General features: G+C 38.0%; 1 protein-coding gene and 1 pseudogene across 2 annotated transcripts in view; both read right to left on the bottom strand.

Annotated features, from left to right (window-relative positions):
- DMRTC1 (DMRT like family C1) overlaps positions 1-27,751 on the bottom strand; it is a 144,229-nt gene that overhangs the window by 9,537 nt on the left and 106,941 nt on the right. The gene's annotated exons all lie outside the window — the stretch shown is intronic.
- On the bottom strand, positions 18,396-20,724 carry LOC128577496 (rRNA-processing protein FCF1 homolog; annotated as a pseudogene).

Raw genomic sequence — 27,751 nt, forward strand, 5'->3', positions numbered from 1 at the left:
AGTCTCGAAACCACTCACAGCGCCACCTGGTGTCCAGAAAGTATATTGCAGTATGAATACATTCCTAGGAAAGCTGATCCCTACAGCAGACATATAGCTATTTATAGGTATATTTCTACCAGAAGAATATTTTTGCAGTTGGTGCCTTTTTTTTTGTTTTGTTTTGTTTTTTGGTTTTCGTGGGTTTTTTTTTTTTTTTGCTGTTGTTTTCTTTTTGTCTGATTTTTCCTCACCATTTTCTTAGAGGAAATTTCGATAATTTTTTATGATTACATTTTATATAGATATAGTTTTTATTTCTATGTCTTCTAATTTTAATTTCTTCTTTCTTCTCACTTAACATTCCTTCTAACACCACTTTTTTCTCTCTTTTTTTCCCCTTCTTTCAATTATTTTACAATTATCACTATTTTTATTGCAGTTGTTCTTATATTGCTGTTGTCGTGGCTATTGCTTCTATGTTTATGTGTTTCTGTCTGTCTCTGTGTCTATGGGCCCATGTGCCTGGTAACCTTTGTACCTGTTTATTTGTTCATTTGGTCTCAATGAGCTTGGTGTTATGACCTGCAACCCTGAGCTCCTAACACCCCCCTCCACTCTCACTCCGTGATCTGGAGACCTGCCCCATCAGGAGTCCAGATTCTTGGCTGAACTCTCAAGAGGTGTAGACAGGACCTGGACTGCAGCTGGCCAGTGCTGACTCTGTAGCAAAGGAGCGAGAAGACGACGGTCGGCTGAGAGGGAACTACACTGGAGCGGTGGTGCCCCGAGGTGCAGAGCAACAGCCGTCTTCAGCAATAACAAGGCCCACCCCCAGATATCCCATAGCTTCTCCTCCTGTCTTCCTGGGCAACCAGATGAGGCCGAGCATCTTCTCAGATGGCAACCACCATGGAACAGACCTGGGACTGAAACACAGGCCCCATGAGTAAAGTGTTTTCCTGAGACGGTACCGACCTGGGTGGAACACGGGGACTAGAAAACACACCCGCAGAGCCGAGAAACTCCTAGGGTGGGGCTGATCCAGAGAACCGCTCTACTGAGCCTAAGACGCACCTGGCCCTTAGGGGATCACCAGCCTATAGACAAAGGAGGCCAAGAGGCTACAGCCAACAACTGATCGTGCTGCGAATACAAACCCTCAGGACTAAAGACAGGGCCTGAGACACAGGCTCTGGGAACTCAAATCAGCCTCTCCTCTGCAGAGGAATCTGGCAAGGTCAGAAACAAACTCCCACAGGGTTGTTCCCTTCACCCAGTAACATACACTAAGGGTGGGGCTGGAACTGAGTGAACACCTCCAGCCTCCATCAAGTGCCCGAGGTTGACAGGCCACACCACTCCCTGCTGGATAAAGACAGAGAATAGCAGCCTAGTTGAGCAGACACAGACTACCCTGTGACTTAGGCAGGTGCAAACCCCTGGAGTATCTGCTTACTTCAGACAACTGACTGGGTCACAGCCCTGTGGGGCTAGCAGCGACTGGGTGTGACAGAGCTGCAAGGTGTGGAAGGAGGCATCAATCTTCCCAGACTGATCTATTTACTGGTGGCTCTTCCTGACTCCCCACAGCACTGGAGCAAGCCATTTTAGAGCAGTCACCAGACCCCTGTGATCCAGTTCCCAGGGACCTCTTGAACTCTCTCACCTGAGGCAGCTGCTGACTGAGACAATTGACTTGGACCTTTTGAACTGAGTCACTCACCTGGGGACTATCCAGGTGGTGCCCTGGGTGTGTGGTTGTAGGAAGGTTTGATTTTCCTTTTCCATTTGTTGCCTGTGGTGGGTGGGGTGACTTAATTGCTGGTATTTCTCCACAGCTGAGACTTCAACCCAGAGTAACTGTTTCACTAGGGTCACATAGAAACCAGCTGAAAACAAATCAGAACCACTTAGCCCCTCTACACCAAACAGGGCCCCAGTTTCTCAGGCCACAGCACTGTACGGGTCCTCGACAAAACACCAGAGGAAAATCAAAGGGAGTAAAACAATCATGGGGCGGAATCAGCGGAAAAACTCTGGTAACATGAATAACCAGAATAGCTCACCCCCCCCCAAGGAAAGATACAGCAGATGTAATTGAAGATCCCATTCACAAACAACTGGCTGAGATGTCAGAAATCGAATTCAGAATTTGGATGGCAAACAAGATTAACAAAATGGAATTAGGAATTCGTGGAGAAATTCAAAAGCTGTCTCAAGAATTTAACTAATTTAAAGACAAAACCACGAAAGACTTAGACACACTGAAACAAGAATTTGCAGCCCTCAAAGATATGAAAAATACAGTAGAATCCCTTAGCAACAGAATGGACCAAGCAGAAGAAAGGATCTCCAACATCGAAGATATAGCCTTTGAACACTCCCAAACTCTCAAAAAGGAAGAGAAATGGAGAGCCAAAATGGATCACTCACTCAGAGAGCTCTGGGATAACTCGAAGAAGGCAAATATCCGTCTCATAGGAATTCCTGAAACAGATGAAGTGGCCTCACTGGGCGCAGAGGCCCTTCTGCATGAAATTATGAAAGAGAATTTTCCAAACATGCCTAGAGAACCTGAAATTCAGATAGAAGATAGCTTCAGAACCCCAGCATGACTCAACCCCAATAAGACTTCCCCCAGGCATATCATAATTAACTTCACTAAAGTTAATATGAAGGAGAAAATTCTCAAAGCGGCCAGGCGAAAGAAATCTATTACCTTCAAAGGGAAGAACATTAGAATGACTGCAGATCTCCCTGCTGAAACTTTTCAAGCCAGAAGAGAGTGGTCATCAACGTTTAATCTCCTCAAGCAAAATAACTTTCAACCCCGAATCTTGTACCCAGCTAAACTGAGTTTCATTTACGATGGAGAAATTAAATACTTTAGTGACATACATATGCTAAAGAAATTTGCCATAACCAAACCAGCTCTTCAGGATATTCTCAGACCTATCCTCCATAATAACCAACCCAATCCTCTACTACAAAAGTAAACTCACTCAGAAACTTCTGATCAAACCCCAACTTCCACAATGGCAAAAGGATTAAAAATGCCCACTGGACTTTCAAAAAACTCAATACCCCAAATTTCACCAAACTTATCAATACTCTCCATTAATGTGAATGGCTTAAACTGCCCTCTAAAGAGGCATAGGTTAGCTGACTGGATACAAAAACTCAGGCCAGACATTTATTGCATACAAGAGTCACGTCTTAACTTAAAAGACAAATACAGACTCAGGGTGAAAGGATGGTCATCCATATTTCAGGCAAATGGTAACCAGAAAAAAGCAGGAGTTGCAATTTTATTTGCGGACACAATAGGCTTTAAACCAATAAAAGTAAGGAAGGACTAAAATGGTCACTTCATATTTGTAAAGGGTAAGACTGAATATGATGAGATTTCAATTATTAATATCTATGCACCCAACCAGAATGCACCTCAATTTATAAGAGAAACTCTAACAGACATGAGCAACTTGATTTCCTCCAACGCTATAATAGTCAGAGATTTTAACACTCCTTTGGCAGTGATGGATCGATCCTCCAACAAAAAGCTGAGTAAAGAAATTCTAGATTTAAATCTAACCATCCAGCATTTAGATTTAGCAGACATCTACAGAACATTTCATCCCAACAAAACTGAATACACATACTTCTCATCAGCCCATGGAACTTACTCCAGAATCGATCACATCTTAGGTCACAAGTCTAACCTCAGCAAATTTAAAGGAATAGAAATTATTCCATGCATCTTCTCGGACCATCATGGAATAAAACTTGAGATGAGTAACAACAGGAATCTGCATACACATACAAAAATGTGGAAGTTAAATAACCTTATGCTGAATGATAGCTGGGTCAGAGATGAGATCAAGAAGGAAATTGCCAAATTTCTGGAACAAAACGACAATGAAGACACGAACTATCAGAACCTCTGGGACACAGCAAAGGCAGTTCCAAGAGGGAAATTTAAAGCACTGCAAGCCTTCCTCAGGAGAACGGAAAGAGAGGAAGTAAGCAACTTAATGGGACATCTCAAGAGACTGGAAATGGAAGAACACTCCAACCCCAAATCCAGTAAAAGAAAAGAAATAACCAAAATCAGAGCAGAACTAAATGAAATTGAAAACAAAAGAATAATACAACAGATCAATAAATCAAAAAGCTGGTTTTTTGAAAAGGTCAACAAAATAGATAAACCTTTGGCCAACCTAATCAGGAAAAAAAGAGTAAAATCTCTAATCTCATCAATCAGAAATAACAAAGACGAAAAAAACAACAGACTCCTCAGAAATCCAAAAAGTCCTTAATGAATATTACAAGGAACTTTACTCTCAGAAATACGAAAATCTGAAGGAAATCGACCATTACTTGGAAGCACGTCACCTTCCAAGACTTAATCAAAAACAAGTGGAAACGTTGAACAGGCCCATATCAAGTTCAGAAATATCATTAACCATACAAAATCTCCCCAAAAAGAAAAGCCCGGGACCAGATGGTTTCACGTCAGAATTCTACCAAACCTTTAAAGAGGAATTAGTACCTATACTACTCAACCTGTTCCAAAAGGTAGAAAAAGAAGGAAGACTACCCAACACCTTCTATGAAGCAAACATCACCCTGATCCCCAAACCAGGAAAAGACCCAACAAGAAAAGAAAATTATAGACCAATATCACTAATGAATATAGATGCAAAAATATTCAACAAGATTCTAACAAACAGAATCCAGCAACATATCAAACAAATCCTACATCATGACCAAGTCGGTTTTATCCCAGGGTCTCAAGGCTGGTTCAATATACGTAAATCTATAAATGTAATACAGCACATGAACAAATTAAAAAACAAAGACCATATGATTCTCTCAATCGATGCAGAAAAAGCTTTTGATAACATCCAACATCCATTCATGATCAGAACACTTAAGAAAATTGGTATAGAAGGGACATTTCTTAAACTGATAGAGGCCATCTAAAGCAAACCCACAGCCAATATCATATTGAATGGAGTTAAATTGGAATCATTTCCACTCAGATCAGGAACCAGACAAGGCTGCCCATTGTCTCCATTGCTTTTTAACATTGTAATGGAAGTTTTAGTCACCACAATTACGGAAGAAAAGGCAATCAAGGGTACCCATATAGGGTCAGAAGAGATCAAACTTGCGCTCTTCACAGATGATATGATTGTATATCTGGAAAATACTAGGGACTCTACTACAAAACTCTTAGAAGTGATTAAGGAATACAGCAGTGTCTCAGGTTACAAAATCAACATTCATAAATCAGTAGCCTTTATATATACCAACAATAGTCAAGGTGAAAAAACAATTAAGGACTCTATCCCATTCACAGTAGTGCCAAAGAAGATGAAATACTTGGGAGTTTATCTAACAAAGGACGTGAAAGATCTATATAAAGAGAACTATGAAACTCTAAGAAAAGAGATAGCTGAGAATGTTAACAAATGGAAAAATATACCATGCTTATGGCTGGGAAGAATCAACATTGTTAAAATGTCCATACTACCCAAAGCAATATATAATTTCAATGCAATCCCCATTAAAGCTCCACTGTCATACTTTAAAGATCTTGAAAAAATAATTCTTCGTTTTATATGGAATCAGAAAAAACCTCGAATAGCCGAGACATTACTCAAAAATAAAAACAAAGCAGGAGGAATCACGCTACCAGACCTCAGACTATACTACAAATCGATAGTGATCAAAACAGCATGGTACTGGCACAAAAACAGAGAAGTAGATGTCTGGAACAGAATAGAGAACCAAGAGATGAATCCAGCTACTTACCGTTATCTAATCTTTCACAAGCCAATTAAAAACATTCAGTGGGGAAAAGATTCCCTATTTAACAAATGGTGCTGGGTGAACTGGCTGGCAACCTGTAGAAGACTGAAACTGGACCCACACCTCTCACCATTAACCAAGATAGACTCTCACTGGATCAAAGATTTAAACCTAAGACATGAAACTATAAAAATACTAGAAGAGAGTGTAGGGAAAACCCTTGAAGAAATTGGGTTGGGCGAGTTTTTTATGAGAAGGACCCCCCGGGCAATTGAAGCTGCTTCAAAAATACACTATTGGGACTTGATCAAACTAAAAACCTTCTGCACAGCCAAGAACACAGTAAGTAAAGCAAGCAAACAGCCCTCAGAATGGGAGAAGATATTTGCAGGTTATGTCTCCGACAAAGGTTTAATAACCAGAATCCACAGAGAACTCCAACGCTTTAGCAAGAAAAGAACAAGGGATCCCATCGCAGGCTGGGCAAGGGACTTGAAGAGAAATTTCTCTGAAGAAGACAGGCGCACGGCCTTCAGACATATGAAAAAATGCTCATCATCTTTAATCATCAGAGAAATGCAAATCAAAACTACTTTGAGATATCATCTAACTCCAGTGAGACTAGCCTATATCACAAAATCCCAAGACCAGAGATGTTGGCGTGGATGTGGAGAAAAGGGAACACTTTTGCACTGCTTGTGGGAATGCAAATTAATACATTCCTTTTGGAAAGAGATATGGAGAACACTTAGAGATCTAAAAATAGATCTGCCATTCAATCCTGTAATCCCCCTACTGGGCATATACCCAGAAGACCAAAAATCACACCATAACAAAGATATTTGTATCAGAATATTTATTACAGCCCTATTCATAATTGCTAAGTCATGGAAAAAGCCCAAGTGCCCATCGATCCACGAATGGATTAATAAATTGTGGCATATGTACACCATGGAATATTATGCAGCCTTAAAGAAAGATGGAGACTTTACCTCTTTCATGTTTACATGGGTGGAGCTGGAACACATTCTTCTTAGTAAAGTGTCTCAAGAATGGAAGAAAAAGTACCCAAAGTACTCACCCTTATTATGAAACTAATGTAGGACCTTCGCATGAAAGCTATAACCCAGTTACAACCTAAGAATAGGGAGAAAGGGGAAAGGGAGGGGAGGGAGGGGTGGGGAGGGGGAAGGAGGGGGATTAATGGGATTACACCTGCCGTGCATCTTACAAGGGTATATGTGAATCCTAGTAAATGTGGAATGTAAAGGTCTTAGCAAAATAACTAAGAAAATGCTACAAAAGCTATGTTAACTAATGTGATGAAAATGTGTCAAACGATCTATGAACCAAGTGTATGGTGCCCCACGATCATACTAATGTACACAGCTATCGTTTAATAAAAATAAATAAATATAAAAAAAATAGCATATCCTTCCCTTATCCCTTTCACCTTGTTATTGTTTTTGATGTTGTATTCGCTTCAGCAGAACAGAAAAAGCTTTTCATTCTTATGAAAGAAATATAAAGACAATTAACTTGAACAGTATTAAATGAAAAACAACCAAAACCACAATGAGTTTGATAAGAACTTCCCTTCTAACACTCTAAACAGATTGACAAAATTAGGTGCCTGAAATTAGAATTAACTGGCAAGCAACCACAAAGAAGAAGTTTTTGATAATTATTAAGAAGATCTAAGGTTATTAATTTGGCCGGCTACAAAATGGCTTGTATCTTGTACACACAGACACACCCACATACACATTTTAGATTGGAGGCATGGTAAAAAGAGCTTGTTATTTCAATTACAGTGGTACATTAGAAAATTGTGAGACCATATATAATATTTTACAAAAAGTGGAAGACCTTCAACTAAGTTGTCAAGCAAATGCCCCTATAATACAAGAACTCCCTAACAATATGGAAAAATAATTGACTCAAAATCTGAAAAACGTCAACTACTTTACTTTTAGCATTACATGAGTCATGAGACATTTTGTCTCCAAGAGCGTTCCAATTTGCAAAGACATGCTTGTGGCATAACAAATTGAACTTGTGGCACAGATATTTTGGAATAATTTCTAACTTTTAAAAGAGAATTGAGCTAATTATGAAAGATACTACACAAACTAGTTCCTATGATGAAAGACAAGTATCTGGCTGTTTGGTCCAAAAGTGAATTTCATTGTCATTTAAATCAAGAGTCTGAAGCTTCTCTTATTTCTTCTTCCCACTGTGTGAATCCTGCTGGAAACATCGGGGTGTAGCTTTCTAAAATAGAGCGTATGAAAAGTTTCATGAATATTGTCATCAAACTCATTCATCAAATATGTGCAAATTCACTGAATCACCATAGGTTTATTTTATCAGTCGTGCTTGAGATGTGTAAGTTTTATTGACCTTTCTTTAAAACCTCATTTTTGTTTTATTGATTTTCTCTATTGTTTTTCTGTTTTCTACTTTGTAGATTATTGTACTTATCTTTTGTATTAACTTTCTTCCCATTACTGAGGGTTTGTTTTGCTCTTATTTTTCTTGTTTGTTTTGAGGTGACAGCTTAGATTACTTCTTTGATAGTCTTCTTTTTGTCTGATGCAAGTGCCTAATGGTATAAATTTTCCTTTCCACAAAGCTTTAGCTTTGCCACACAAATTTGATATGCTTCATAAGCGTTTCCATTCAGTTCAATTTGTTTCTTGATGTCCTGGAAGACTTTCTCCTTATTATTCTTATTTTTTAAATTGCCAAATAAAAATCATATATATGTATATGTGTGTATATATACATATATATGTATTATATATACACATACATATGTGTATATGTATATATAAACACATATATGGTGTATATATACACATATATGGTGTATATATACATATATACACACACATATAGTGTATGATATACATATATATATATACATATACACACACATATATGGTGTATGATATTTTGAGGTAAGTATACATGGTGAAATAGTTAATTCAAGATAATTAACATCTGTGTTACCTCACATTCTCACATGCTAATTCCTTTCTTGTGGTAAGAACACTAAGTCTCTTAGCAAATTTCAAGTATACAATATGTTGCTATTATCTGTAGTCACCATGGTCTACAATAGATCCCTTCAATTTATTCCCCCTAACTCAAAATTTTGACACATTTTGACCAACACCTCCCCAAACACTCCAATCCCCATCCTCTAGTAACCACCATTCTAATCTTGGGTTCTGTAAGATGGCCATTTTTATGTTTGACAATTAGTGAGATCATGAGTATGGAAATCTACACTCCTCACTAGACCTCTAGAACTTTGTGAGCATGACTGGGTACTGGGCCACAGTGTAGCAACCGATGTAACAGAATATGTAGCAGCTTATGTAACAGGATATGTAGAAAACTGTGTAACAACATATGTAGTGATCTGTGTAACAACCTATGTAGTAACCTATGCAGCAAGATGTGTAGGAACCGGGACAACAGGCTTGCAGAGACAAAGTGGTGATTGACCGGGATGGTGGGCTTGCAGAGACAAAGTGGCCGTTTTTTTGAAACATACAAGCAATCACTAGACATTAAGAGCAGACCTTGGCGGTTGGGAATTGATCAGCTGTGGAATTCCAGTGTGGGGGTCGGGCTCGGGGGAGGGGAGCTTGGTCTCAATAAATAGCTGCAGAGGTTGCTTAGAGCCTTTCCCCTGACAACCACGCAGAGGCCCACCACCTCCTCCAAGCTTAGAGCTTACAATCCATTGTCCGGCCTGCTTCCTTGGTGACAGCACCAACACCACAGGGCTTTCTGAGGTGTTTGTCTGTAGTACAATTATCGTTGAAAATGTTTTCTGTCATTCTACGCAACCTTCAAAGAAGAGCTCATACCTATATTGCAGAACCTATCAAAAACATTGAGAAGGAAGGAATCCTACCTAACTGCTTCTGTGAGGTAAATATCACCCTGATACAAAAACCAGGAAAGGACCGAATAAAAGGGGGAAACGACAGACTAATATCATTAATGAATATTAAAGCAAAAATACTCAATAAAATATTAGAAAATAGAATTCAGATACACATCAGAAAATAATATATCACAGCCAGGTTCACTTCGTCCCAGAGATAAAAGGCTGGTTTAACATACACAAATCCATAAACATTTTTTACCACATAAACAGAGACAAAAACAAAGACCATGTGATCCTCTCAATAGATGCAGAAAAAGCATTTGATGAAATCCAGCATCCTTTTCTGATAAGAACACTTAAGGAACTAGGCACCAAGCAGAACATTTATTAAACAGACAGAAGCCATCTACAACAAACACACAGCCAATATCATAGAGAAATGCAAATCAAAACAACCCTGAGATATCATCTAACCCCAGTGAGAATGGCCCACATCACAAAATCTCAAAACTGCAGATGCTGGCGTGGATGTGGAGAGAAGGGAACACTTTTACACTGCTGGTGGGACTGCAAAATAGTACAACCTTTCTGGAAGGAAGTATGGAGAAACCTCAAAGCACTCAAGCTAGACCTCCCATTTGATCCTGCAATCCCATTACTGGGCATCTACGCAGAAGGAAAGAAATCCTTTTATCATAAGGACACTTGTACTAGACTGTTTATTGCAGCTCAATTTACAATCGCCAAAATGTGGAAACAGCCTAAATGCCCACCAACCCAGGAATGGATTAACAAGCTGTGGTATATGTATACCATGGAATACTATTGAGCCATTAAAAAAAATGGAGACTTTACATCCTTCGTATTAACCTGGATGGACGTGGAAGACATTATTCTTAGTAAAGCATCACAAGAATGGAGAAGCATGAATCCTATGTACTCAATTTTGATATGAGGACAATTAATGACAATTATGGTTATGGGGGGGAAACAGAAAGAGGGAAGGAGGGAGGTGGGTGGGGCCTTGGTGTGTGTCACACTTTATGGGGGCAAGACATGATTGCAAGAGGGACTTTACCTAACAATTGCAATCAGTGTAACCTGGCTTATTGTACCCTCAATGAATCCCCAACAATAATAAAAAAAAAAAGAATGGGGGGGGGGAAAAAAAAAAGAAAGAAAGAAACTATTTCCTCTTGGGCCTGGAACCAGACAAGGATGTTCCCTTTGGCCATTACTATTCAACATAATGTAGTAAATGCCAGCCAACACAATCAGGAAAGAGAAAGATATCAAAGGCACCCAAAAGGGGACAGAATAAGTCAGATTTTCACTCTGCAGATGATAGAATCTTAGACACAGAAAATTCAAGGGACTCAACCACAAGACTCCCAGAAGTGATGAAGAAATAGAGTAATGTCTCAGGATATAAATCTATGTTCACAAATTAGTAGCCTTCATATATGCCAACAACAGGCAAACTGAGAACCCAATCAATGCTCCCAAACACTCAAAGAGGAAGAGAAGTGGAGAGCAAAAACAGATCATTCTCTCAGAGAGCTCTGGGATAATTCTGAGAACCAAATCAAAGTCACAGTACCCTTCACAGTATCTTCAAAGGACGTAAAATACCTTGGAATATACTTAACAAAGGATGTGAAGGGTCTCTATAGAGAGAATTATGAAACCCTGAGCAAATAAATAGCAGAAGATGTTAACATGTGGAAGAACATACCATGCTCATAGCTGGGAAGAATCAATATTGTTAAAATGCCAAAATTACCCAAAGGGATTCAAAGATTTAACACAACCCCCATTAAAACAACAACATCATGCCTTGAAGAATTTGAGAAAATCATTCTTCATTTAGTATGGAACCAGAAAAAACTGAATAGCCAACAAAATTCTACAAAAAAAAAAAATACAAAAACACCTGGAGGCATCATGTTACCAGACTTCAGATAACAAGTCTACAGTGATCAAAATAGCATGATATTCCACATTTACCAAGTTTCACATATACCCTTGTAAGATGCACCACTTGTGTAATCCCACCAATCCCCTTTCCTCTACCCACCTTCCCCCCCCCCCAATGCCAGGAAGGCTATGTTAACCGGTGTGATGAAAGTGTGTCAAACGGTCTGTGAAGCTAGTGAATGATGCCCCATGATCATATCAATGTACACAGCTATGATTTAATAAAAAAAAATAGCATGATATTGGGGGTGGCGCCTGTGGCTCAAAGGGGTAGGACGCCAGCCCCATATGCCAGAGTTGGTGGGTTCAAACCCAGCCCTGCCAAAAACTGCCAAAAAAAAAAAATAGCATGATATTGGTTTGAAAATAGACATGTGTCTATGGAGTAGAATTGAGAAGCTAGAGACGAAACCAGTCTCACACATCTCCAACTGATCTTCAATAAACCAAACAAAAGCATACACTGGGGAATAGAATTCCTATTTAAGAAACGGTGCCAGGAGAACCGGATATCCACATGTAAAAGACTGAAACTGAACCCCCACCTCTCACCACTTACAAAAATTGACTCTGGCTGGATAAAAGATTTAAATCTAAGACATGACACGATAAAAATTATCATGGGAAAATCTCTTAAGGACATCCTAGCCTAGAGAAATAATTTATGAAGAACATACCATTGGGAATGGCAGGAACAAGAAAAATAAATAAATAGGACCTAATCAGGCTAAAAATCTTCTTCAGGGCTAATAACAAAACCAACAAAGCAAATAAACAACTGTCAGAATGGAAGAATATGTTCACATGTTATGAATATGACAAGGGGCTAATAACCAGAGTCTACAAAAAACTCAAGCAAATCTACAAGAAAAGAGCAAACAACCCCCACTCACTGGGAAAGAGACATGAGAAGAATCTTTTCCCAAGAGGACAGATGAATGGCCAACTGACACATGGAAAAATGCTCATCGTCCCTAAGCATCAGAGAAATAAATGCAAATCAAAACCACCTTGAGATAACACCTAACCTCGGTAAGAAAAAATAGCCACATCACAAGGTCCCAAAGCTGCACATGCTGGCACGAGTGCCAAAAGAAGGGAACACTTATATGCTATTTTCTGGATTTCAAATTCATACAGCCTTTTTGGAAAGAAGTATGGAGAATCCTCAAAGAGCTAAAAGTAAACCTTCCATTTGATCCTGCAATCCTACAACTAGGTATCTGCACAGAAGAAAATAAATCACTTTATCATAAGGACATTTGCACTCAAATGTTGACAGCAGCTCGATTCACAATCGCAAAGATGTGGAAACAACCCAAGTGCCAATCAACCTGTGAATGAATTAATAAATTTTGGTATACTATTCAGCCATAAAAAAGGATGGAGACTTTGAAACTTTTGTATTTACCTGAATGGATTTGGAGAACCTTCTCCTAAGTATCTCAAGAATGGAAAAGCAAGCATCCCATGTACTCAATACTAAGTTGAAACTAGTAGATCAACAACAACAGGCCCACACAAGAGCAAAACGTGAGTAAATTCAAGAAAGGGGGATGATTTTTGTAAGTTCCCACCTAACAGGTAGAATGTAGGGACATATGGCACGTCTCCTGGGTGAAGGATTCAACTACAACTCAGACTTTTCCCTACAAATGCAAACAATGTAACCCAATTGTATGTACCCTCATATTAATCTGAATTTTTTTTTTTTTTAAAAAAACTTTCTCTGTCGTATTAGTCTGCCCCACCGTGTACCTTAGGCTGCAGAGAATAGGTTTTTTTTTTTTTTTGGCCGGGGCTAGGTTTGAACCCGCCACCTCCAGCATATGGGACCGGCGCCCTACTCCTTGAGCCACAGGCGCCGCCCAGAGAATAGGTTTTTGCATGTGGGAGTGGGGTATTTGTTAGCTTGCTCTGTTTTGTTTTGTTTTGTTTGCCTGTGCTTTTTGGCATTCCCAGTAGCTAGTTTCTTCAGCTCCAAGTCTGAGTACATCTGGCAAAAACAAACCCCAGGGAATTTACCACAGCGTTTCTCTGAGGTCCCTAGTTGATCTTCTTTCTTCTTTCTACTTTTCAGAGTCTTATGTTTTTTCTGTATATACTGTCAATAATTTTAAGTTATACTTAGTGTAAAGAATAATGAAATGTACGTCTATACCATCTTCTTAGCAGCAGCAGTCTCTATAAGTTGAATTTTTTTAATTTTTAAGATAATTTAATTGACAAACAATAATTGCATCATTTATAGGGTACAATTAGATGTTTTGATGTATGTACACAATGTGGAATGATGACACTAAGGTAATTAACACTTCCATCATCTCACCTACCCATTTTTATTTTTTTGTGGTGAGAATGTTCAAAACCTACTCTTTTAGCAATTTTGAAATATGCGATGCATTATTTTTAACTAATAATTCTGTAAAATAGATCAGTAAAACTTACTGCTCCAGTCTAACTGGATCTTTGTACACTTTGACCGACATCTCCCTTTTCCCCAACCCATCCCAACCTCAGCCTCTGGTAAGTGCCATTCTACTTTCTGAACCTGTCATATGGACTTTTTGAGGTCCCACGTATGGGAGAGATCATGCAGGATGTGTCTTTTTCCCCTTTTATTTTTAGTTGACAGGTATTAACTGTACATACTATGGGGTACAGGGTGATATTTGGATACATGTATATCCCGTGTGATGATCAAATCAGAGTAATCAGGATATACCTCACTTCATTTATCATTTATTTGCCTTGGCAACTTTCAAAATCCTCCCTTCTAGCCTTTTGAATATATACAATAAGTTATGGTTAATCATATTCACCCTACAAGGCTATAGAGCACTAGAACTTATTCCTCCTATCTAGCTGTAATTTGGTATCGGTTAACCAAACTCTCCTTATCCTCTCCCCCCCCTCTATATTTCCCAGCCTCTACTAACCACAATTCTACTCTCTACTTCTATGGGCCCATTTATTTTTAGCGCCCACCTATGAATGAGAAGAGGTGGTATTTATCATTCTGTGTCTGGTTTATTTCACTTAACATAATGTCCTCTGGGTTCATCCATGTTGCCTCAAATGACAGGATTTCATTCTTTCTGAAGGTAGCCCACAATTATTCTATTGTGTATATATACACCACATTTCCCTTATTCAGTCATTTGCTGATGGACACTTAGGTTGATTCCTTATCTCGGCTGATGTGAGTAGTGCTGCAGTAAAGCTGGGGATGCAGATGTCTCTTCAATATACTGATTTCCTTTCTTCCGGACAAATAAATACCTAGCAGTGGGATTGCTAGATCATATGGTAGTTCAATTTCTAGTGTTTTGGGGAGATGGCTGTACTAATTTACTTTGCAACCAACAATGTGTAAGTGTTTCCTTTTCTCCACATCCTTGCCAACACTTATCTCTTTATCTTTTTGATAATAGATATTCTGAATGGTGTGAGATGATATCTCATTGTTGTTTTGATTTGCATTTCCCTGGTGATTAGTGATGCTGAGCTTTGTTTTTTGTTTGTTTATATATTTGCTGACCATTTGCATGTGTTCTTCTGGAAAAAATGCCTATTCAGATGCTTTGCCCATTTTTAATTAGATTATTTGTTGTTTTGCTGTGGGGCAGAGTGAGGTCCTTGTATGCTCTGGATGTTAGTCCCTTGTCAGATGAATACTTTGTAAACATTTTCTCCCTTTCTACAGACCATCTCTTCACTCTGTCAAAGAATTGTTTCCTTTACTGTGTAGAAGCTTTTTTGTTGAATAAAGTCCCATTATTCTATTTTTGGTTTTGGTGCCTGTGGTTTTGTAGCCTTACCTGTAAAATATTTGCCTAGACCAATGTCCTGAAGCATTTTCCCTGCTTTTCCTTCTAGAAGTTTAATTGTTTGGGGGTCTTCCGTTTAGGTGTTTAATCCATTTTTAGTTCACTTTTGTGTAGGGTGAGATATAGAGGTCTATTTTCACTCTTCTTCAGAGAGATATCCACGTTTCTCAGCACCAGTTATTGAAGAAGGTGCTCTTTCTTCAGTGTATGTCCTTGGCGTTTCCACTGAAAATCATCTGGCTGTAAATATGTGGATTTATTTCTGGGTTCTCTATTCTGCTTTGTGGGTCTATGTGTCTCTTTGTATACTAATACCATGCTGTTTTGGTTACTATCCCTTTGCAGTGTATTTCAAAGTCAGGTAGCGTGAAACCTCCAGCTGTGTTATTTTGCTAAGTATTGCTTTGGCTATTCATGGTCTCTTATGGTTCCCTATGAGTTTTAGGATTGTCTTTTCCGTTTCTGTGAAGAATGTCATGCGTATTTTCATGCGAGTTGCATTGATTCTTCCGATTGCTTTGGGTAGTATGGTCATTTTAACAATTTTAATTCTTCCAGTCCATAAGCATGGGATGTCTTTCAATTCCTGTGTGTGTTCAATTTTACTTATCAGTCTTTTGAGATTTTCATTGTAGAGATCTCTCACCTCCTTGGTTACATGTATTCCTGGGTATTTTTTGCAGTTGTTATAAATGGGACTGTTTTCTTGATTTTCTTTTAAACTAGTTCACTATTGGCGTATAGAAATGCCATTGATTTTTGTATGTTGATTTTGTGTCCTTCAACTTTACTCAATTTGCTTATTAGTTCTCAGAGATTGAGATTTCTTTGTACACTATTTAGCTTTTTCTATCTGTAAGGTCATGTTATTTGTGAAGAGGGACAATTTGACTACTTCTTTTTCCATTTTTGATGCCCTCGCTTATTTGGTCTGGCTAGGGTTTTCATTACTATGCTGAATAAGTGGGCTGAGAATGAGCATCTTTGTCTTATTCCAGCTATCAGAGGAATGGATTTCAGCTTGTCACTATTCAGTATGATGTCAGCTGTGAGTCTGTCATATACAGCCTTTATTATGTTGAGGCATGTTCCTTCTATACCTAATTTGTTGAGAGTTTGCATTATGAAGGGATGTTGAATTTTATAAAATTCTTTTTCTGTGTTTATTGAGATGGTCATATATGACTTTTGACCTTCGTTCTGCTGATGAGATGCTGTGCATTGATTGATTTATAATATGTATTGAACCATTGTTGCATCCTTGGGATAAATTCCAGTTGATCGTCGTGCGCTGTCTTTTTGATGTGCTGTTGAATTCAGTTTGCTAGTATTTTGTTGAGGATCTTTGCATCTATGTTCATCAGGGATATTAGCTCCCGTACCTTCTATTTTATGGTTGTGACTTTGTCTGGTTTTGGTAACAGGGTAATGTTGGCTTCATAGAATGAGTTAGGCAGAGTAGTTTCAAAATAATGAGTGTTAGTTCTTCTTTAAAAGTTTGGTGGAATTCAGCAATAAAGACATTGAGTTTGCCCTTAGCTTTTCGTTGTTAGGAGAATTTCTATTACTGATTCAATTGCATTACTTGTTATTGCTCTGTTGAAGTTTTGTAGTTCTCCCTGGTTCAACCTTGGCAGGTTATACGTGTCCAAAACTTTACCCATTTCCTCTATTTTTTTTTCAATTTGTTGGCATATAGTTGTTTATAATAATCTCTAATGATCCTTTGTAATTCTTGGGTATCAGGTATAATGTCTCACATTTATTTCCTATTGTATTTATTAGGGTTTTCTTTCTTTTATTCCTAGTTTGTCTAATGGTTTGTCATTTTTTTTTTCCAAAATAACAAACTTTTTGTTTTCTTGATTTTTTTTTTTTTTTTTTTTTTTTTTTTGCAGTTTTTGGCCAGGGCCAGGTTCGAACCCACTACCTCTGGCATATGAGGCTGGTGCCCCACTCCTTTAAGCCACAGGCACCGCCCTCGTTTTGTTGATCTTTTATCCTGTAATTTATTTATGTTTGCACTAATATTTAGTATTTCCTTCCTTCTAATTATTATGTCTTGCATTTGTTCCTGTTTTTCTAGTTCCTTGAGGTGTATAGTTAAGGCTGTGTACTTGAAATATTTCTATTTATCGATGAAGGTATTTGTTGCTATAAACTTCCCTTTTAATACTACCTTTGCTGTATTGCATATGTTTTGACATATTCTGTTTCTGTTTTCATTTGCTTTAAGAAAGTTTTTCATATCCTTCTTAACTTTTTCCTTGGCCCATCAGTCATTCTGAAGTATGTTGTTTAATTTCCATATAATTGAACAGTTTTCAAAGTTCTGGAACCATCATTCTACTCTCTGCTTATATGACATCAACTATTTTAATAAAAAGATGCAATAATATTATTTTATTGCAAATTGACAATTTATAATTATAAAAATACTTGGGGTGCAGAGTAGTGTTATAATCCATGAATACAATGTGGAATAATCATATCAAACTAGTTAACATATCCATGACCTCAAATACATAACATGTTTGTGGTAAGAACATTTGAAATTTACTCTCTTAGCAATTTTGAAATGTGAAGTACTCTAGTATTAGCTATATTTACCACACTGTGCAACACAACTAAAAATAATAAAAATAAAAAAAGAATGAAGCCTTCTTCCAGTCTGAAATTTTGCACCCTATGACCACGGTTTTAAAATTTACATGAGACAAAATACCATTTTCAAAATAGCATTCAAAAGAGTGCATTTTACTATATTCAGTTCATAAGAGAATGCATGGATGAACTGAATAATTATTCATGTTATTGCATGTTCAACAAACTGGCAACAGAGAAAGTTGGTTGAAGAAATGCCTAGGAACACAGTTTCGTAAGAATTAGAACCTAGGGGCTCCATAATCATCTGGCGTCCATTCAATACAATATCTATGGTTAGAAATGTACGTGATAGGAACTCCAGGGATTTTATGGATCCTTCCTTTAAGGTCTTGGTCAACTGTGGCCAACAATGTAACACTTGCGCTGAGTTACTCTCTATGCTAAGCAGTCATCTGCATGGTAAATCAGTCTTGGATCCTTGGTACTCCTGAGGGCCCCTCAATACTTCTGCCCCAGTTTCTCAGTTTCAGCCATTACACAATCAGCTGTACAAGGAATACACTTGACATACAGACAGCACATCATTGACTGCACTAAGTCCAGTTTGGCTTTATTTATTTATTTATTTATTTATTTTTCTTTCTTTTTATTATTTTTTTATTTTATTATTATTTTTTATTAAATCTTAGCTGTGTACATTAATGCAATGATGGGGTACAATGTGCTGATTTTATATACAATTTGAAATATTTTCATCAAACTGGTTAACATAGCCTTCATGGCATTTTCTTAGTTATTGTGTTAAGACATTTATCTTCTATAGGTCAGCCTGTTTCTTAGCTTTTAAAGAACAGGCATGTTTGGTTGATTTGTCTTTAAGCAAAATGAACTCCTGGTTTGTTTGTTGAGCAGACAGTTATTAAACATCTGTTATGTTCAAGCCTGGGAATACAAAGGCAAATAAGATTGATTTCCTGTTTGCTAAAGAATTTGGTGGCGAGAGGTTGACATAGATAAATAAATCAGTGATTACAGCCAGTGACAGAAGTGTGAGGGAACTGCTCTGAGAAGAACAGCCCTTCAGACTATTCTGAAGGCCAGCAAAGGATTGCCAGTGCAGGAAGGTGAAGTTTTGAAGTATGATTAGGAGTTGGATAAAGAAGGGAGATGAAGGCATTCCAGGCTGGCAGAGGATACACTTAGCATGAACAAAGATCCTGAGGCCTTTAAGGGCTTTAGACACCCTGAGATAATGGAAGAAGCAATGACAGAGAAAGAAAAGGGCCTGTCATGAAATACCAAAAGCATGGGTGATGTAAGAGGTGAAATGGATATTGCCACTCCCTTCCATACCACCACCAGTCGCCAAAGGACTATGACGTAGAGATTGATGGAATATGAAGGACTATGATGTTCTGGAGGAGCTGTTGCTGTCTCTGATCCCTTCATAGGAAGAGAGAATGAGGATCTGTCACTTTAGCTGAAAAATAGCCCTGGACAGAGCAACCAAGTTGACAGAAGCCAAATGACAGGTCTCAGTAAATCCCCCAAATCTGGAGGTAGAGGGAATTTACAAGACTTCACTCTCGAATTCTCTGTAGGGAGAGCATCTTCATAGAACTGAACAAAACTTCTCCTTTTCAAACTCTAGATAAAACATTTTATCTTAGAAGAGCAACTAGAATTGATAGAGTCTTCATGACCCTCTGCAGCCCAGTTCAAGTTAAAACCATGAAAATCTAGAACCATGCATTTCTTAAGCCCATTCTTTTTTTTTTTAATTAAATCATAGCTGTGTACATTGATATATTCATGGGGCATCATTCACTAGCTTCACAGACCGTTTACCAAGTTTCACATATGTAAAGTATCTCAAGAATGGAAGAAAAAGTACCCAATGTACTCAGCCCTACTATGAAACTAATTTAGGGTTTTCACATGAAAGCTATAACCCAGTTGCAACCTAAGAATAGGAGGAAGGGGGAAAGGGAGGGGAGGGAGGGGGAAGGTGGGTAGAGGGAAAGGGATTGGTGGGATTACACCAGTTTGGCTTTAATGGAAAAATTAATAAGGCTAGTATCAACCAAGTTATGGTAAGGTAGGCCCAGTTGTGTATTAAACTGGAAGAATAAGCAGGATGGGTGTTGAGGGACTTCTCTTTCCTTTAACATAATGAGATCTTTCTTTGCCTTCACTTTAGGTTTTTTTTTTTTTTTTAATTAAATCATAGCCGTGTACATTAATGCGATCATGGGACACCATACACTGGTTTTATAGACCGTTTGACACATTTTCATCACACTGGTTAACATAGCCTTCCTGGCATTTTCTTATTTATTGTGTTAAGACATTTACATTCTACACTTACTAAGTTTCACATAGACCCTTGTAATATGCACCGCAGGTGTAATCCCACCAATCACCCTCCCTCCGCCCACCTTCGCCCTCCCTCCCCTCCCTTTCCCCCTTCCCCCTATTCTTGTGTTATAACTGGGTTATAGCTTTCACTTTAGGTTTTAACCTATCCTTTTCATTAAGCCTCTGATCTCTGAGACTAAGCATTTGCTTCATTGTTGTATGCTTCCTTGTTTTCTTTTGCTTCCCCATGCTCACACCATACTCTTGTTTCTCAACATCGACGTTTTATGAGGTGGGTGTTATTTGTCCTTCCATGTGCCTAGCTCGTATCTCTTAACGTAATGTCCTGCAGGTTCATCCATGTTGTTGCAAATGACAAGGTTTCCTTCTTTTTATGGCACAATGGTATTCCATTGTGTATATATCCCATGTTTTCATTATTCATGCATCTGTTGATGGACACCTAGGATGATTCTGTATCTTGGCTATTGTGAATAATGATGGAACGAACATGGGAGTGCAGATACATCTTCAGGGTAATGTTGTCATATCCTTTGAATATATACCCAGATGTGAGATTGATGGTTTAAATGGTATTTCTGTTTTTAGTTTTATAAAGTTAATTTTAAGTTTTGATTTTAGAATGTGTTTAGAATAAAATAAATTAAAATTAAATTTTGGTTCAAATTCCAATAATGGGATTTTAATTTCAATTTTAAAGAAAAACTGAAACTTTTATAGCTTTTGAAGTCAATTGCTTTGAATCTGATTACATATTATATTTGCACAAAGTAACTCTTCTTGTTTGATAAAGCCATTTGAAAAACGCAAAAGAACACCACAAAAGCATGCATTTTGAAAAGATGGAAAATTATATTCAACAGATTCTCCCATACATCAGGAATATTTAAGACAATTCCATCATATGTAAAAAGCCAAATTTTAGATTGGAATGATAATAAAAATAATAAATGGAGAAATTTTTATATCTCTAATTTTATTTCATTTTATTTATTTATCTTTTTTATTGTTGGGGAATCATTGAGGGTACAAAGAACCAGGTTACACAGCTTGCATTTGTTAGGTAAATTCCCTCGTATAACTGTGTCCCACTCCCATGAGGACATCCCTAATTTTAAATCTTTTCCCCATTTCCTAAAGCATAGACACCTTCAATGAGTTGATATTCAGAAAGGGATATTTCACTTTTAATAATGAAAAATTAGTATTCCTGTAAAAGCTAGTAAAGTGACAATCAGGAAATTCAGTAAATATGGCAAGTTGGTCACTTGGTAAATTCATTGACTTGGGGATAATTGATATTTTTGTCACCCGGAATCACAAAGCATATAAGGGAGAGTCACAAACACAGGGGATCTCTCGCCTTGGATACTTTATGTCCGTGGAAGCCCAGGGAGAAAACAGCTTGTTGTTGGCCAAGTGAGGCAACTTCATTCTGAATCTCTTAATTTGGGTCACTATTATAGACCATGAGTTTTTATGACCTTCAGAGATCAATCAATAGTAGTTAAACCTGCATGGTGAAAAATATTAAGACCATTTTGGATAAGATGAGATCAATCAAGGAAAGTAAAATGGAAGAGTTGGGAGAAAAAATGTTTACACTAAAGTGGGATGTTTGTTTTCTTCCTTGCCAGTCTCAAAACTCAGAAAAATAGCTAATGAATATTTTAGTTTCTCTTGGCAAACCACTACGAATTTGCTGTCACTTTTAGCAGTTGAGTGAGTTTTCTTGCCTTTTTCGCTTATTTATTTATTTATTTTGTTAAACGGCAATTAGCCTAAGGATAGGCCCATTCTGTGCCATATTGGATGGATAAAGGTGAAATAAAAAGAATCCTTAGTCTTTCTAGCTTGGAATACCAGAAGTCAGAGTTTAGGGCAACTGCAGCTGCTCTAAAGCAAGGAAGAAATTTCAGTGGCATCCAGAGAGGGATCACTCTGAATTCTGCAGATAATGTCCAGCTGCACTCTGAACAACACATGTGCAGGACAGACTCTAGGTAGCCCCGCTACGACCAGATAAACTGAACTGAAATTTGAGCTGCTGCCCAAGAGACAGAGTGTGCAGTTCGAGTACAACCAAGTTGATTTCCTGATAAAATAAAAATATCAGTACCATCTAATAACATAATAGTGACAATGTTGGCATCTAAATTTACTATATGATCTATAAAAACTATTGTAAGTTGCTCCACATCTGATGAAACAGTAATGCGTGACCTTTTTCTTTACAAAAGAAAAAAAAAAAAGACAACAGACATCAATTGCTATTTTAAGTATTCTCAATAGTTCTGTAAAGGAAACTGTGTTCACAATAAATAAGCAAACGGCAGACAAGTAAATGCTATAATAAAAAACCAAATGGAAATTCTAGAAGAGAAAAATTCCATGCTTAAGTATTTACTCAAGAGGAATAAAACCATATGTACACACAAGGACCCACACTCAAATGTTTCCAGAACCTTTATTTATAAAGCCTCTAAAGTGGAAATAACTCAAATGTCCATCAACTAGTGCGTAAATACATTCATTTGATTGAATATTGCTTAGCAATGAAAAAGGAGAGCCTACTGACACATAAAAAGAATGGTCTGGCAATTTCTCACAAAATTAAATATGGTTGATCGATGGATAGACATCTGATAAGGCAAATATGGTGAAATGTTAATGGCATAAATTAAGTGACAGATGTACTGGTGTTCATTGTAAAAGTCTTCCAAGTTATCTATGTTTGAAAATTTTTATAATAAAATAGCAAGACATTTTCAAAAGGGCAATTACGCCTAATATTTTTGCAGCGTTAGCTATTTGCCAGATGCTGCATTAAATGCTTCATAAGCATTGTCATGTTTAATCCCTACAATCTCCTCATTAAAATCCTCAGCTTTGCAAATTAGAAATCCAAGACTGAGACAGACTATGCAATTTCTCAACGGTCACAGTACAGAAAGTAGTAGAGCCAGGATTCAAAGTCAAATTTGTCTGAATCTTGAATATTACATTTTCACTTGAGGGCTCTCGGCAACTTTACAGACATATTCATTTAAGGCACCAGAATACCGTGAGAAGTCAAGTCCTGACCATATGGGTTGTGAACAAGTTAGCAGCTATCTCCAGCTGTTGAAAGGGTTACAGAGACATAGATCGTCCTATGTAAACTTTGGTTTTAGACTACCATGGGAATCCTCGCTCGATGAACAGGTGATATTCATTGATACGCAGAAGGGGAAGGATGAAGCTTTCATTCCATGCTGAGGTATGAAGAGTGGTCTCTTGGGTCCCTTCTACGTTTTACCAAAAAGTCTATCAACAACTACCAGGGTGGTGGGCTGCATCAACATAAAAACAAAGAAGCCATTTTGGTGGAAAATCCTAGATTGGTGCTAAGGATTTATCCAGAACCAAGCCTGGTGGTTCGAATGAATCTCTGTTGCTAGCCCCTCCTCATATGGGAGATTTCTGAAGCATTTCATTCACACTCTCACTCACTGAGGCTCTCGGCTTTCTGAAGTAGTTAGGGATGAAATTAGTAGTGACCCACAATATTAGCCAGGCTGCTACCAACTATACAGGTGAAAACCTGGTTTTGTTTAAGACACAGTGGCCAAAAATAACCCATATCTTTCATCCTTCACCCTTGCCCCCAACTTACAGAAGTAAGATATAATTCTATAATCGGTAATCAGACGCAGGCTTGAAAGTCGCTAGGCTTTAATTGTCTCAGTTAAATGGCATCTACTCCAGAATGACAACTTTGGAGATCAAAGGTGGTATCTTCTACATCTTTTCTTCCAGAGCTCCTGTTGTGGTGCCTTTCACATGCTTGGCCCAGAGCATCACACAGCCACAAACACCCTGATAGACAGGTATGGTGAAACATTGTTCAGGAAGCCAGAAAAATTGGCAAAGCAAGGACCTCTTTCTTAACATCCCCTTGTCCATAAAAGCAATGAGAAAATTGGAAAAATTTGTCAGAATGAATGTTTTTAGAAATCTAGAAATTTACCTAAAGCTTTTAGTGACCTCAGGTGTGTTTATTCATGAGAAACAGCTGAATATTGATCAGAACAGCGAACTATGTGACATTTCAACTAGTTGTTATTCCTCTGGCCGCCTACTGCAACTCTGTGATGAGTGAAGAGCAGCAGCCTGGTAGCCACCACAGGGAGGGGAGAGGAGTTGGAGCTCCTGCAAAGCCTCATTCCTAAGAATTGTTCATTATTGGACATGTTTTTAGTTCCCTAGAGTGCCCTACTTACATGAATGTCTTTATTTGGATTTGACTCAGAGTTTGCCCAGCCTGACAAGCCCTTTTGCCTGGGTGGATTTGTCAAAAATATTTGGAGGCAATACTGTCGCTGCCTCAGGCTGTGAACAACACTTGGGGCTAGCAACAGACTAACCAAAACCTTAAAAGGAAAAATGGGGCAATGAGTTGTACATAGGGACTTTAAAAAGTTATGCATATTCCTGGGAATCTAGAAGGCCATATGCATATCCAGGACAACGATATGGTCTGGAAAGACCCCCCCCCACAAAGTACCTTAACTCTCAAGTCCAGTTTATTCCAAGGCTCTGTGGAAGCAGAAGTCAAGGCTACAAAAGAGTTGGCAAATGCCTGACTTCATGCTGAAGGTATGCCCGACATACACACAGAGCCCTATGACGATGACTGGCAGAGTTACTAGTTCCAGGCATTTAAATACATCTCTGTCCAACCAGTAGGTGATCCCTAAACTAACCAAGCAGGGAATGCTGTAGTTCCCATCACAACAGAAGATGCTGACGTCACACAAGTAGTTCACAAAAGTCACCAAACAAAAGACAGTAAGTATACAATGCTGAACAACAACAACAACAACAACAATAAAACTTTGAAAAGGGGGAGAATCGGAATAATAGATCTGTCTTATTCCATTATTTTAAATGTCCAGTTTGCAACAAAAACGTTTGAGACATGCAAGGAAACAGGAAAGTATGGAACATCCAGACAGAAGCCCATGCATTGGACCTAGTAGACAAAGATGTTATATCAGCTGTTGTAAACATGTTCAAACTAAAGGCAACCAAGCCAAAAAGATTAAAGAGAAGTATGGGATTGATGTCTCAGAAAAGAGGACTATCATCATAGAGATAGAAATTAAAAAAAAAAAAAAGAAAGAAACCTAAGTAGAAATTCTAAAGTTGAAAAGTACAACAACTACAAGCAGAGATAAACTAGAAGGGCTTAACAGAAATCAAAAGCAGCAGAAGAGAAAATGTTTGAAATAATTATGCCCCAAACTCCCCAAATTTGATTAAAATTGATTAATCTACAAAAATGAGAAGCATAGAAACTCCAGAGAATGAACTCAAGATCTTCACCTAGACATATCTTAGTCAAACTGGGGGAAATCAAAGGCAATGAGAGAATGTTGAAAGTAGCAAGAGAAAAGCAGCTCACCACATACAAGGGATTCCCTAGTGAGAGTGACAGCTGACTTCTCATCAGAAACCAAGAGGATATGAAGATAATGGGAACTCATATCCAAAGTACAGAAAGAAAAAAAAAAAAAAGAAAGAAAAAAAGAAACCTGTTAACCAGGAATTCTCTATCTAGAAATACTATCCCTCAAAAATTTTAGTGCAACAAAAGTACTCCCCAATAAAAAACAAAGCTAAACAAGAGAATGTATTCCCAGAAGTGCCCCCCCAAAAAAATATTAAAGGGAAATCTCAAAAAGGCAGTAGACAGTAACTCAGATCCACATGAAGAAATTAGAGCACCACCAAAGGTAACTACACTAGTATTGACAAAAGACGGTATAATGTATTATTGTTTGTAACTCTTTTCTTTTCTGATATAAAGGATAAATATTGCATAAAGCAATAAGTCTGAAACTATCTACATGGGCACCAAAGGTATAAAGAAGTAATGTAAACCAACAACTTACAGCCACCTAATCTTTGATAAACAAAACAAGAGCGTCCACTGGGGGAAAGACTCCCTATTCAATAAATAGTGCTGGGAGAATTGGATATCCACATGTAAAAGACTGAAAGGACCCACACCTTTCTCTGCTCACAAAAATTGATTCAAGATGGATAAAGGACTTAAATTTAAGGCATGAAATGATAAAAATCCTCAAAGAAAGAATAGGAAAAACACTGGAAGATATCAGCCTGGGGAAAGACTTTATGAGGAAGACTGCCATGGCAATAGCAACAACAGCAATAATAAACAAATGGGATTCAATTAAACTGAAAAGCTTCTGTACAGCCAAGGAGACAACAACCAAAGCAAATAGGCAACCTACCCAATGGGAAAGGATATTTGCATATTTTGTTTATTTATTTTTTTATTAAGTCATTTGTACATAGATCATGAATGCATTTATGCCATTACGGGATTCAATGGGTTGATTATTTGTACAAATTGGAGTGTTTACATCCTACTAATCAACATAGCCTTCACCTCATTTACCCAATTACAGCACTAAGACGTTTGTGTTCTACACCTGATAGATCCAACTTGTACTTGCAATATGCTCCATAGATGTGTTCCCCCTACTAACCCTCCCTCTAGAGACCCACACCCGTCCTTTTCCCTCCCCCTACCCTTCCCTGCTTCATCCTAGGCTATAGTTGTGTTTCATTTTTCATATGCAAGGGTGAGTGATTATAAACTGGTTTCACAGTAGTACTGAGTACATTGGATATATATTTTTTTCCATTCCTGAGATACTTTACTAAGAAGAGTACTTTCCAGCTCCATCCATGTAAACATAAAAGAGGTAAAGTCTCCATTTTTTTTTAATGCTGCATAGTACTCCATGGTATCCATATAACACAATTTATTAAGCCATTCATGGGTGGATGGGCACTTGGGCTTCTTCCATGACTTGGCAATTATGAATTGAGCTGCAATGAACAATCTGGTGCAAATATCTTTATTGCCAAATGATTTGGGGTCCTTTGGATATACACCTAGAAGAGGAATTACAGGATCAAATGGCAGGTCTACATTTAGATCCCTGAGTGTTCTCCAAACTTCCTTCTAAAAAGAATGTACTCACTTGCATTCCCACCAGCAGTGCAGAAGTGTTCCCTTTTCTCCACATCCAGGCCAACATCTGTATGTAGTTTTGGGATTTCGTGATGTGGGCTACTCTTACTGGAGTTAGATGGTATCTCAGAGTGGTTTTGGTTTGCATTTCTCTGATGATTAAAGATGATGAGCATTTTTTCATGTGTCTGTAGACCATACACCTGT

This window comes from Nycticebus coucang, chromosome X, assembly GCF_027406575.1.
Source record: "Nycticebus coucang isolate mNycCou1 chromosome X, mNycCou1.pri, whole genome shotgun sequence".
NCBI classification, from domain to species: domain Eukaryota; kingdom Metazoa; phylum Chordata; class Mammalia; order Primates; family Lorisidae; genus Nycticebus; species Nycticebus coucang.